This window comes from Anser anser (genome assembly GCF_964211835.1).
Source record: "Anser anser genome assembly, chromosome: 28".
In the NCBI taxonomy this organism is placed as follows: domain Eukaryota; kingdom Metazoa; phylum Chordata; class Aves; order Anseriformes; family Anatidae; genus Anser; species Anser anser.
Genome location: NC_139749.1, coordinates 340,390 through 354,761, shown reverse-complemented (window position 1 = coordinate 354,761; position 14,372 = coordinate 340,390).

Here is a 14,372-nt window from a genome sequence, read left to right as displayed (position 1 = left end):
GGACTCACTGCACTGCATCCCCAGTGGTGCCAGTGCAGTCTCTGGAATCACTGCAGTGCATCCCCAGTGGTGCCAGTGCACTCTCTGGACTCACTACACTGCATCCCCAGTGGTGCCAGTGCACTATCTGGACTCACTGCAGTGCATCCCCAGTGGTGCCAGTGCACTCTCTGAGTCAAAGCACTGCATCCCCAGTTGTGCCAGGGCACTCTCTGGACTCACTGCACTGCATCCCCAGTGGTGCCAGTGCACTCTCTGGACTCACTGCACTGCATCCCCAGTGGTGCCAGTGCACTCTCTGGACTCACTGCACTGCATCCCCAAGGTGCCAGTGCACTATCTGGACTCACTGCAGTGCATCCCCAGTGGTGCCAGTGCACTCTCTGGACTCACTACACTGCATCCCCAGTGGTGCCAGGGCACTCTCTGGACTCACTGCAGTGCATCCCCAGTGGTGCCAGTGCACTCTCTGTACTCACTGAACTGCATCCCCAGTGGTGCCAGTGCACTCTCTGGACTCACTGAACTGCATCCCCAGTGGTGCGAGTGCACTCTCTGGACTCACTGCGCTGCATTACCAGTGGTGCCAGTGCACTCTCTGGAGACACTGCAGTGCATCTCCACTAGTGCCAGGGCACTCTCTGGACTCACTGCAGTGCATCCCCAGTGGTGCCAGTGCACTCTCTGGACTCACTGCACTGCATCCCCAGTGGTGCCAGTGCACTCTCAGGAGTCACTGCAGTGCATCCCCTGTGGGGCCAGTGCACTCTCTGGACTCACTGCACTGCATCCCCAGTGGAGCCAGTGCACTCTCTGGACTCACTGCACTGCATCCCCAGTGGTGCCAGTGCACTCTGAGGAGTCAGTACACTGCATCCCCAGTGGTGCCAGTGCACTCTCTGGCCTCACTGCAGTGCATCCCCAGTGGTGCCAGTGCACCCTCTGGAGTCACTACACTGCATCCCCAGTGGTGCCAGTGCACTCTCTGGCCTCACTGCAGTGCATCCCCACTGGTGCCAGTGTACTCTCTGGACTCACTGCACTGCATCCCCAGTTGTGCCAGTGCACTCTCTGGACTCACTGCAGTGCATCCCCAGTGGTGACAGTGCACTCTCTGGACTCACTGCACTGCATCCCCAGTGGTGCCAGTGTACTCTCTGGACTCACTGCACTGCATCCCCAACGTGCCAGTGCACTATCTGGACTCACTGCAGTGTATCCCCAGTGGTGCCAGTGCAATCTCTGGACTCACTGCACTGCATACCCCGTGGTGCCAGTGCACTATCTGGACTCACTGTAGTGCATCCCCAGTAGTGCCAGTGCACTCTCTGGACTCACTGCAGTGCATCCCCAGTGGTGCCAGTGCACACACTGGATTCCCTGCACTGCATCTCCAGTGGTGCCAGTGCACTCTCTGGATTCCCTGCACTGCATCCCCAGTGGTGCCAGTGCACTCTCTGGACTCACGGCACTGCATCCCCAGTTGTGCCAGTGCACTCTCTGGACTCACTGCACTGCATCCCCAGTGGTGCCAGTGCGCTGTCTGGACTCACTGCAATGCATCCCCAGTGGTGCCAGTGCACTCTCTGGACTCACTGCACTCCATCCCCACTGGTGCCAGTACACTCTCTGGACTCACTGCACTGCATCCCCAGTGCTGACATTGCACTCTCTGGACTCACTGAAGTGCATCCCCAGTGGTGCCAGTGCACTCTCTGGACTCAGTGCACTGCATCCCCAGTTGTGCCAGGGCACTCTCTGCACTCACTGCAGTGCATCCCCACTGGTCCCAGGGCACTCTCTGGACTAACTGTACTGCATCCCCAAGGTGGCAGTGCACGCTCTGGAATCACTTCACTGCATCCCCAGTTGTGCCAGTGCACTCTCTGGACTCACTGCACTGCATCCCCAGTGGTGCCAGTGCACTCTTTGGACTCACTGCACTGCATCCCCAGTGGAGCCAGTGCACTCTCTGGACTCACTGCACTGCATCCCCAATGGTGTAAGGGCACTCTCTGCACTCACTGCACTGCATCCCCAGTGGTGCCAGGGCATTCTCTGCACTCACTGCACTGCATCCCCAGTGGTGCCAGGGCACTCTCTGGACTCACTGCACTGCTTCCCCAGTGGTGCCAGTGAACTCTCTGGAATCACTGCACTACATCCCCAGTGGTGCCAGTGCACTCTCTGGACTCACGGCACTGCATCCCCAGTGGTGCGAGTGTACTCTCTGGACTCACTGCACTGCATTACCAGTGGTGCCAGTGCACTCTCTGGAGACACTGCAGTGCATCTCCACTAGTGCCAGGGCACTCTCTGGACTCACTGCAGTGCATCCCCAGTGGTGCCAGTGCACTCTCTCGAATCACTGCACTGCATCCCCAGTGGTGCCAGTGCACTATCTGGACTCACTGCACTGCATCCCCAGTGGTGCCAGTGCACTCTCAGGAGTCACTGCAGTGCATCCCCTGTGGGGCCAGTGCACTCTCTGGACTCACTGCACTGCATCCCCAGTGGAGCCAGTGCACTCTCTGGACTCACTGCACTGCATCCCCAGTGGTGCCAGTGCAGTCTCTGGAATCACTGCAGTGCATCCCCAGTGGTGCCAGTGCACTCTCTGGACTCACTGCACTGCATCCCCAGTGGTGCCAGTGTACTGTCTGGACTCACTGCAGTGCATCCCCAGTGGTGCCAGTGCACTCTCTGAGTCAAAGCACTGCATCCCCAGTTGTGCCAGGGCACTCTCTGGACTCACTCCACTGCATCCCCAGTGGTGCCAGTGCACTCTCTGGACTCACTGCACTGCATCCCCAGTGGTGCCAGTGCACTCTCTGGACTCACTGCACTGCATCCCCAAGGTGCCAGTGCACTATCTGGACTCACTGCAGTGCATCCCCAGTGGTGCCAGTGCACTCTCTGTCCTCAGTGCACTGCTTCCCCAGTGGTGCCAGTGCACTCTCTGGACTCACTGCACTGCATCCCCAGTGGTGCCAGTGCACTCTCTGGACTCACTGCACGGCATCCCCAGTGGTGCCAGTGCACTCTCTGCACTCACTGCACAGCATCCCCAGTGGTGCCAGTGCACTCTCTGGACTCACTGCAGTGTATCCCAATGGTGCCAGTGCAGTCTCTGGACGCACTGCACTGCATCCCTAGTGGTGCCAGTGCACTCTCTGGACTCACTGCACTGCATCCCGAGTGGTGTCAGTGCACTCTCTGGACTCACTGCAGTGCATCCCCAGTGGTGCCAGTGCACTCTCAGGACTCACTGCATTCACCCCCAGTGGTGCCAGTGCACTCTCTGGACTCACTGCACTGCATCTCCAGTGGTGCCAGGGCACTCTATGGACTCACTGCATTGCATCCCCAAACGTGACAGTGCACTGTCTAGACTCACTGCACTGCATCCCCAGTGGTGCCAGTGCACTCTCTGGACTCACTGCGCTGCATCCCCAGTGGTGCCAGTACACTCTCTGGACTCACTGCAGTGCATCCCCAGTGGTGCCAGTGCACTCTATGGACTCACTGTACTGCATCACCAGTGGTGCCAGTGAAATATCTGGACTCACTACAGTACAGCTCCAATTGTGCCAGTACACTCTCTGGACTCACTGCACTGCATCCCCAGTGGTGCCAGTGCACTCTCTGCACTCACTGCACTGCATCACCACTGGTGCCAGTGCACTCTCTGGACTCACTGCAGTGCATCCGCAGTGGTGCCAGTGCAATCTCTGGACTCACTGCAGTGTATTCCCAGTGGTGCCAGTGCACTCTTTAGAGTCACTGCAGTGCATCCCCAGTGGTGCCAGTGCACTCACTGCAGTACATCCCCAGCGTTGCCAGTGCAATCTCTGGACTCACTGCACTGCATCCCCAGTGGTGGCAGTGCACTCTCTGGACTCACTGCACTGCATCCACAGTGGTGCCAGTGCACTCTCTGGACTCACTGCACTGCATCGCCAGTGGTGCCAGTGCACTCTCTGCACTCACTGCACTGCATCCCCACTGGTGCCAGTGCACTCTCTGGACTCACTGCACTGCATCCCCAGTGCTGACAGTGCACTCTCTGGACTCACGGCACTGCATCCGCAGTGGTGCCAGTGCACTCTGTTTACTCACTGCACTGCATCCCCAGTGGTGCCAGTGCACTCTCTGGACTCACTGCACTGCATTCCCAGTGGTGCCAGTGCACTCTCTGGACTCATTGCACTGCATCCCCTGTGGTGCCAGTGCACTCTTTGGACTCACTGCACTGCATCCCCAGTGGTGCCAGTGTTGTCTCTGGACTCACTGCACTGCATCCCCATTGGTGCCAGTGCACTCTTTGGACTCACCTGGGTGCATCCGAAGCGGTGCCAGTGCACTCTCTGGAGTCACTGCACTGCATCCCCAGTGGAGCCAGTGCACTCTCTGGACTCACTGCACTGCATCCCCAGTGGTGCCGGGGCACTCTCTGGACTCATTGCACTGCATCCCCAGTGGTGCCAGTGCACTCTCTGGACTCACTGCACTGCATCCCAATGGTGCCAGTGCTCACACTGGACTCCCTGCAGTGCATCCCCAGTGGTGCCAGTGCACTCTCTGGAGTCACTGCACTGCATCCCCAGTGGAGCCAGTGCACTCTCTGGACTCACTGCACTGCATCCCCAGTGGTGCCGGGGCACTCTCTGGACTCACTGCACTGCATCCCCAATGGTGCCAGTGCACTCTCTGGACTCACTGCACTGCATCCCAATGGTGCCCGTGCAGTCTCTGGACTCACTGCACTGCATCCCTAGTGGTGCCAGTCCACTCTCTGGACTCACTGCAGTGCATCCTGAGTCGTGTCAGTGTACTCTCTGGACACACTGCAGTGCATCCCCAGTGATGCCAGTGCACTCTCTGGACTCACTGCACTGCATCCCCAGTGCTGACAGTGCACTCTCTGGACTCACGGCACTGAATCCGCAGTGGTACCAGTGCACTCTGTTTACTCACTGCACTGCATCCCCAGTGGTGCCAGTGCACTCTCTGGACTCACTGCACTGCATCCCCAGTGGTGCCAGTGCACTCTCTGGAGTCACTGCACTACATCTCTAGCGGAGCCAGTGCACTCTCTGGAGTCACCGCAATACATCTCTAGTGGTGCCAGTGCACTCTCTGGACTCACTGCACTGCATCCCCAGTGGTGCCAGTGCACTCTCTGGACTCACTGCACTGCATCCCCAGTGGTGCCAGTGCACTCTCTGGACTCACTGCACTGCATTCCCAGTGGTGCCAGTGCACTCTCTGGACTCACTGCACTGCATCACCAGTGGTGCCAGTGCACACACTGGGCTCCCTGCACTGCATCCCCACTGGTGCCAGTGCACTCTCTGGACTCACGGCACTGCATCACCAGTGGTGCCAGTGCACTCTGTTTACTCACTGCACTGCATCCCCAGTGGTGCCAGTGCGCTCTCTGGACTCACTGCACTGCATTCCTGTGGTGCCAGTGCACTCTCTGGTCTCACTGCACTGCATCCCCCGTTGTGCCAGGGCACTCTCCGGAGTCACTGCAGTGCATTCCCAGTGGTGCCAGTGCACTCTCTGGACTCACTGCAGTGCATCCCCAGTGGTGCCAGGGCACTCTCTGGACTCACAGCACTGCATCCCCAGTGGTGCCAGTGCACTCTCTGGACTCACTGCAGTGCATCCCCAGTGCTGCTAGTGCACTCTCTGGAGTATTGCACTGCATCCCCAGTGGTGCCAGGGCACTCTCTGGAGTCACTGCAGTGCATTCCCAGTGGTGCCAGTGCACTCTCTGGACTCACTGCACTGCATTACCAGTGGTGCCAGTGCACTCTCTGGACTCACTGCAGTGCATCCCCAGTGTTGCCAGGGCACTCTCTGGACTCACAGCACTGCATTCCCAGTGGTGCCAGTGCACTCTCTGGACTCACGGCACTGCATCCCCAGTGCTGCTAGTGCACTCTCTGGAGTCACTGCACTGCATCCGCAGTGGTGCCAGTGCACTCTCTGGACTCACGGCATTGCATCCCCAGTGGTGCCATTGAACTCTCTGGACTCACTGCACTGCATCCGCAGTGGTGCCAGTGCACTCTCTGGACTCACTGCAGTGCATCCCCAGTGGTGCCAGTACACTCTCTGGACTCACTGCACTGCATTCCCAGTGGTGCCAGTGCACTCTGTTTACTCACTGCACTGCATCCCCAGTGGTGCCAGTGCACTCTCTGGACTCACTGCACTGCATTCCCAGTGGTGCCAGTGCACTCTCTAGAGTCACTGCAGTGCATCCCCAGTGGTGCCAGTGCACTCTCTGCACTCACTGCAGTGCATCCCCACTGGTGCCAGTGCACTCTCTGCAGTCACTGCACTACATCTCTAGTGGTGCCAGTGCACTCTCTGGACTCACTGCAGTGCATCCGCAGTGGTGCCAGTGCACTCTCTGGACGCACTGCACTGCATCCCCAGTGGTGCCACTGCACTCTCTGGACTCACTGCACTGCATTCCCAGTGGTGCCAGTGCACTCTCTGGACCCACTGCACTGCATCCCCTGTGGTGCCAGTGCACACACTGGACTCCCTGCACTGCATCCCCAGTGGTGCCTGTGTACTCTCTGGACTCACGGCACTGCATCGCCAGTGGTGCCAGTGCACTCTGTTTACTCACTGCACTGCATCCCCAATGGTGCCAGTGCGCTCTCTGGACTCACTGCACTGCATCCCCAGTGGTGCCAGTGCACTCTCTGGTCTCACTGCACTGCATCCCCAGTTGTGCCAGGGCACTCTCTGGACTCACAGCACTGCATCCCCAGTGGTGCCAGTGCACTCCCTGGACTCACGGCACTGCATCCCCAGTGCTGCTAGTGCACTCTCTGGAGTATTGCACTGCATCCCCAGTGGTGCCAGTGCACTATCTGGACTCACTGCACTGCATCCCCAGTGCTGACATTGCACTCTCTGGACTCTCTGCAGTGCATCCCCAGTGGTGCCAGTGCACTCTCTGGACTCACTGCACTGCATCCCCAGTGGTGCCAGTGCACTATCTGGACTCATTGCAGTGCATCCCGAGTGGTGCCAGTGCACTCTCTGGACTCACTGCACTGCATACCCAGTGGTGCCAGTGCAGTCTCTGGCCTCACTGCAGTGCATCCCCAGTGGTGCCAGTACACTCTCTGGACTCACTGCACTGCATCCCCAGTGGTGCCAGTGCACTCTCTGAACTCACTGCACTGCATCCCCAGTGGTGCCAGTGCACTCTCTGGACTCACTGCAGTGCATCCCCAGTGGTGCCAGGGCACTCTCTGGACTCACTGCACTGCATCCCCAGTGGTGCCAGTGCACTCTCTGGACTCACGGCACTGCATTCCCAGTGTTGCCAGTGCACTCTCTGGACTCACTGCACTGCATCCCCAGTGATGCCAGGGCACTCTCTGGACTCACTGCAGTGCATCTCCAGTGGTGCCAGTGCACTCTCTGGACTCACTGCACTGCATCACCAGTGGTGCCAGTGCACTCTCTGGAGACACTGCAGTGCATATCCACTAGTGCCAGGGCACTCTCTGGACTCACTGCGCTGCATCCCCAGTGCTGACATTGCACTCTCTGGACTCTCTGCAGTGCATCCCCAGTGGTGCCAGTGCACTCTCTGGACTCACTGCACTGCATCGCCAGTGGTGACAGTGCACTATCTGGACTCATTGCACTGCATCCCCAGTGGTGCCAGTGCACTCTCTGGACTCACTGCACTGCATACCCAGTGGTGCCAGTGCAGTCTCTGGACTCACTGCAGTGCATCCCCAGTGGTGCCAGTACACTCTCTGGACTCACTGCACTGCATCCCCAGTGGTGCCAGTGCACTCACTGCACTGCATCCCCAGTGGTGCCACTGCACTCTCTGGACTCACTGCACTGCATCCCCAGTGGTGCCAGTGCACTCTCTGGAATCACTGCACTGCATCCTCAGAGGTGCCAGTGCACACACTGGACTCCCTGCACTGCATCCCCAGTGGTGCCAGTGCACTCTCTGGACTCACTGCACTGCATCCCCAGTGGTGCCAGTGCACTCTCTGGACTCACTGCACTGCATTCCCAGTGGTGCCAGTGCACTCTCTGGACTCACTACAGTACAGCTCCAGTGGTGCCAGTGCACTCTCTGGACTCACTGCACTGCATCCCCAGTGGTGCCAGTGCACTCTCTGGACTCACTGCAGTGCATCCCCACTGGTGCCAGTGCACTCTCTGGACTCACTGCACTGCATCCCCAGTGGTGCCAGTGAGCTCTCTGGACTCACTGCAGTGTATTCCGAGTGTTGCCAGTGCTCTCTCTAGAGTCACTGCAGTGCATCCCCAGTGGTGCCAGTGCACTCTCTGGACTCACTGCAGTGCATCCCCACTGGTGCCAGTGCACTCTCTGGAGTCACTGCACTGCATCCCCAGTGTTGCCAGTGCACTCTCTGGACTCACTGCACTGCATCCCCAGTGGTGCCAGTGCACTCTCTGGACTCACTACAGTACAGCTCCAGTGGTGCCAGTGCACTCTCTGGACTCACTGCACTGCATCCCAAGTGGTGCCAGTGCACTCTCTGGACTCACTGCACTGCATCCCCAGTGGTGCCAGTGCACACACTGGACTCCCTGCCGTGCATCCCCAGTGGTGCCAGTGCACTCTCTGGACTCACTGCACTGCATCCCCAGTGGTGCCAGTGCACTCTCTGGACTCACAGCACTGCATCACCAGTGGTGCCAGTGCACTCTGTTTACTCACTGCACTGCATCCCCAGTGGTGCCAGTGCGTTCTCTGGACTCACTGCACTGCATTCCCAGTTGTGCCAGGGCAATCTCTGGAGTCACTGCAGTGCATTCCCAGTGGTGCCAGTGCACTCTCTGGACTCACGGCACTGCATTACCAGTGGTGCCAGTGCACTCTCTGGACTCACTGCAGTGCATCCCCAGTGTTGCCAGGGCACTCTCTGGACTCACAGCACTGCATTCCCAGTGGTGCCAGTGCACTCTCTGGACTAAAGGCACTGCATCCCCAGTGCTGCTAGTGCACTCTCTGGAGTCACTGCACTGCATCCCCAGTGGGGCCAGTGCACTCTCTGGACTCACGGCACTGCATCCCCAGTGGTGCCATTGAACTCTGTGGACTCACTGCACTGCATCCGCAGTGGTGCCAGTGCACTCTCTGGACTCACTGCAGTGCATCCCCAGTGGTCCCAGTACACTCTCTGGACTCACTGCACTGCATTCCCAGTGGTGCCAGTGCACTCTCTGGCCTCACTGCACTGCATCCCCAGTGCTGACAGTTCACTCTCTGGACTCACGGCACTGCATCCGCAGTGGTGCCAGTGCACTCTGTTTACTCACTGCACTGCATCCCTAGTGGTGCCAGTGCACTCTCTAGAGTCACTGCAGTGCATCCCCAGTGGTGCCAGTGCACTCTCTGCATTCACTGCAGTGCATCCCCAGTGGTGCCAGTGCACTCTCTGGAGTCACTGCACTACATCTCTAGTTGTGCCAGTACACTATCTGGACTCACTGCACTGCATCCCCAGTGGTGCCAGTGCACTCTCTGGACTCACTGCACTGCATTCCCGGTGGTGCCACTGCACTCTCTGGACACACTGCACTGCATTCCCAGTGGTGCCAGTGCACTCTCTGGACTCACTGCACTGCATCCCCAGTGGTGCCAGTGCACACACTGGACTCCCTGCACTGCATCCCCAGTGGTGCCAGTGCACTCTCTGGACTCACTGCACTGCATCCCCAGTGGCGCCAGTGCACTCTCTGGAGTCACTGCACTGCATCCCCAGTGGTGCCAGTGCACTCTCTGGACTCACGGCACTGCATCACCAGTGGTGCCAGTGCACTCTGTTTACTCTCTGCACTGCATCCCGAGTGGTGCCAGTGCACTCTCTGGACTCACTGCACTGCATTCCCAGTGGTGCCAGTGCAATCTCTGGTCTCACTGCACTGCATCCCCAGTTGTGCCAGGGCACTCTCTGGAGTCACTGCAGTGCATTCCCAGTGGTGCCAGTGCACTCTCTGGACTCACTGCAGTGCATCCCCAGTGGTGCCAGTGCACTCTCTGGACTCACTGCAGTGCATCCCCAGTGTTGCCAGGGCACTCTCTGGACTCACTGCACTGCATTCCCAGTGGTGCCAGTGCACTCTCTGGACTCACGGCACTGCATCCCCAGTGCTGCTAGTGCACTCTCTGGAGTATTGCACTGCATCCCCAGTGGTGCCAGTGCACTCTCTGGACTCACGGCACTGCATCCCCAGTTGTGCCAGTGCACTCCCTGGACTCACTGCAGTGCATTCCCAGTTGTGCCAGTGCACTCTCTGGACTCACTGCACTGCATACCCAGTGGTGCCAGTGCACTCTCTGGACTCACTACACTGCATGCCCAGTTGTGCCAGTGCACTCTCTGGACTCACTGCAGTGCATCCCCAGTGTTGCCAGGGCACTCTCTGGACTCACTGCACTGCATCCCCAGTGGTGCCAGTGCACTCTCTGGACTCACTGCACTGCATCCCCAGTGTTGCCAGTGCACTCTCTGGACTCACTGCACTGCATCCCCAGTGATGCCAGGGCACTCTCTGGACTCACTGCAGTGCATCTCCAGTGGTGCCAGTGCACTCTCTGGACTCACTGCACTGCATCCCCAGTGGTGCCAGTGCACTCTCTGGAGACACTGCAGTGCATATCCACTAGTGCCAGGGCACTCTCTGGACTCACTGCACTGCATCCCCAGTGCTGACATTGCACTCTCTGGACTCACTGCAGTGCATCCCCAGTGGTGCCAGTGCACTCTCTGGACTCACTGCACTGCATCCCCAGTGGTGCCAGTGCACTATCTGGACTCATTGCAGTGCATCCCCAGTGGTGCCAGTGCACTCTCTGAGTCAGTGCACTGCATCCCCAGTGGTGCCAGTGCACTCTCTGGACTCACTGCACTGCATCCCCAGTGGTGCCAGTGCACTCTCAGGAGTCACTGCAGTGCATCCTTAGTGGTGCCAGTGCACTGTCTGGACTCACTACACTGCATCCCCAGTGGTGCCAGTGCACTCTCTGGCCTCACTGCAGTGCATCCCCAGTGGTGCCAGTGCACTCTCTGGACTCACTTCACTGCATCACCAGTGGTGCCAGTGCACTCTCTGGACTCACTGCACTGCATCCCCAGTGGTGCCAGTGCACTCTTTGGACTCACTGCACTGCATCCCCAGTGGTGCCAGGGCACTCTCTGCACTTACTGCACTGCATCCCCAGTGGTGCCAGTGCACTCTCTGGACTCACTGCACTGCATCCCCAGTGGTGCCAGTGCACTCTCTGGAGTCACTGCACTGAATAACCAGTGGTGCCAGTGCACTCTCTGGACTGACTGCACTGCATCCCCAGAGGTGCCAGTGCACTCTCTGCACTCACTGCAGTGCATCCGCAGTAGTGCCAGTGCACTCTCTGGATTCACTGCACTACATCCCCAGTGGTGCCAGTGCACTCTCTGGACTCACTGCAGTGCATTCCCAGTGGTGCCAGTGCACTCTCTGGACTCACGGCACTGCATTACCAGTGGTGCCAGTGCACTCTCTGGACTCACTGCAGTGCATCCCCAGTGTTGCCAGGGCACTCTCTGGACTCACAGCACTGCATTCCCAGTGGTGCCAGTGCACTCTCTGGACTCACGGCACTGCATCCCCAGTGCTGCTAGTGCACTCTCTGGAGTCACTGCACTGCATCCCCAGTGGTGCCAGTGCACTCTCTGGACTCACGGCACTGCATCCCTAGTGGTGCCATTGAACTCTGTGGACTCACTGCACTGCATCCGCAGTGGTGCCAGTGCACTCTCTGGACTCACTGCAGTGCATCCCCAGTGGTCCCAGTACACTCTCTGGACTCACTGCACTGCATTCCCAGTGGTGCCAGTGCACTCTCTGGCCTCACTGCACTGCATCCCCAGTGCTGACAGTGCACTCTCTGGACTCACGGCACTGCATCCGCAGTGGTGCCAGTGCACTCTGTTTACTCACTGCACTGCATCCCTTGTGGTGCCAGTGCACTCTCTGGACTCAATGCACTGCATTCCCAGTGGTGCCAGTGCACTCTCTAGAGTCACTGCAGTGCATCCCCAGTGGTGCCAGTGCACTCTCTGCACTCACTGCAGTGCATCCCCACTGGTGCCAGTGCACTCTCTGGAGTCACTGCACTACATCTCTAGTGGTGCCAGTGCACTCTCTGGACTCACTGCACTGCATCCCCAGTGGTGCCAGTGCACTCTCTGGACTCACTGCACTGCATTCCCGGTGGTGCCACTGCACTCTCTGGACACACTGCACTGCATTCCCAGTGGTGCCAGTGCACTCTCTGGACTCACTGCACTGCATCCCCAGTGGTGCCAGTGCACACACTGGACTCCCTGCACTGCATCCCCAGTGGTGCCAGTGCACTCTCTGGACTCACTGCACTGCATCCCCAGTGGCGCAAGTGCACTCTCTGGAGTCACTGCACTGCATCCCCAGTGGTGCCAGTGCACTCTCTGGACTCACGGCACTGCATCCCCAGTGGTGCCAGTGCACTCTGTTTACTCACTGCACTGCATCCCCAGTGGTGCCAGTGCACTCTGTTTACTCACTGCAGTGCATCCCCAGTAGTGCCAGTGCACTCTCTGGACTCACTGCACTGCATCCCCAGTGGTGCCAGTGCACTCTCAGGAGTCACTGCAGTGCATCCCCTGTGGGGCCAGTGCACTCTCTGGACTCACTGCACTGCATCCCCAGTGGAGCCAGTGCACTCTCTGGACTCACTGCACTGCATCCCCAGTGGTGCCAGTGCACTCTCTGGACTCACTGCAGTGCATACCCAGTGGTGCCAGTGCACTCTCTGAGTAACTGCACTGCATCCCCAGTGGTGCCAGTGCACTCTCTGGACTCACTGCACTGCATCCCCAGTGGTGCCAGTGCACTCTCTGGACTCACTGCACTGCATCCCCAGTCGTGCCAGTGCACTATCTGGACTCATTGCAGTGCATCCCCACTGGTGCCAGTACACTCTCTGGACTCACTGCACTGCATCCCCAGTGCTGACAGTGCACTCTCTGGACTCACTGCACTGCATCCCCAGTCGTGCCAGTGCACTATCTGGACTCATTGCAGTGCATCCCCAGTGGTGCCAGTGCACTCTCTGGACTCACTGCACTGCATCCCCAGTGGTGCCAGTGCACTCTCTGGCCTCACCGCACTGCATCCCCAGTGATGCCAGTGCACTCTCTGGACTCACTGCACTGCATCCCCAGTGGTGCCAGTGCACTCTCTGCACTCACTGCACTGCATCCCAAGTCGTGCCAGTGCACTGTCTATACTCACTGCAGTGCATCCCCAGTGGTGCCAGTGCACTCTCTGGACTCACTGCAGTGCATCCCCAGTGCTGCCAGTGCACTCTGTGGACTCACGGCACTGCATTCCCAGTGGTGCCTGTGCACTCTCTGGACTCACTGCACTGCATCCCCAGTGGTGCCAGTGCACTCTCTTTACTCACTGCACTGCATCCCCAGTGGTGCCAGGGCACTCTCTGGACTCACTGCATTGCATCCCCAAAGGTGACAGAGCACTCTCTGGACTCACTGCACTGCATCCCCAGTGGTGCCAGTGCACTCTATGGACTCACTGCACTGCATCCCCAGTGGTGCCAGTACACTTTCTGGACTCACTGCATTGCATCCCCAGTGGTGCCAGTGCACTCTCTGGACTCACTGCACCGCATCCCCAGTGGTGCCAGTGCAATCTCTGGACTCACTACAGTACAGCTTAAATGGTGCCAGTGCACTCTCTGGAGACAGTGCAGTGCATATCCACTAGTGCCAGGGCACTCTCTGGACTCACTGCAGTGCATCCCCAGTGGTGCCAGTGCACTCACTGCACGGCATCCCCACTGGTGCCAGTGCACTCTCTGGGCTCACTGCACTGCATCCCCAGTGGTGCCAGTGCACTCTCTGCACTCACTGCACTGCATCACCAGTGGTGCCAGTGCACTCTATGGACTCACTGCACTGCATCCCCAGTGGTGCCACAGCACTCTGTGGACTCACTGCACTGCATCCCCAGTTGTGCAGGGCACTCTCTGGACTTACTGCAGTGCATCCCCAGTGTTGCCAGTGCACTCTCTGGACTCACTGCACTGCATCCCCAGTGGTGCCAGTGCACTCTCTGGACTCACTGCACTGCATCCCCAGTGTTGCCAGTGCACTCTCTGGACTCACTGCACTGCATCCCCAGTGATGCCAGGTCACTCTCTGGACTCACTGCAGTGCATCTCCAGTGGTGCCAGTGCACTCTCTGGACTCACTGCACTACATCACCAGTGGTGCCAGTGCACTCTCTGGAGACACTGC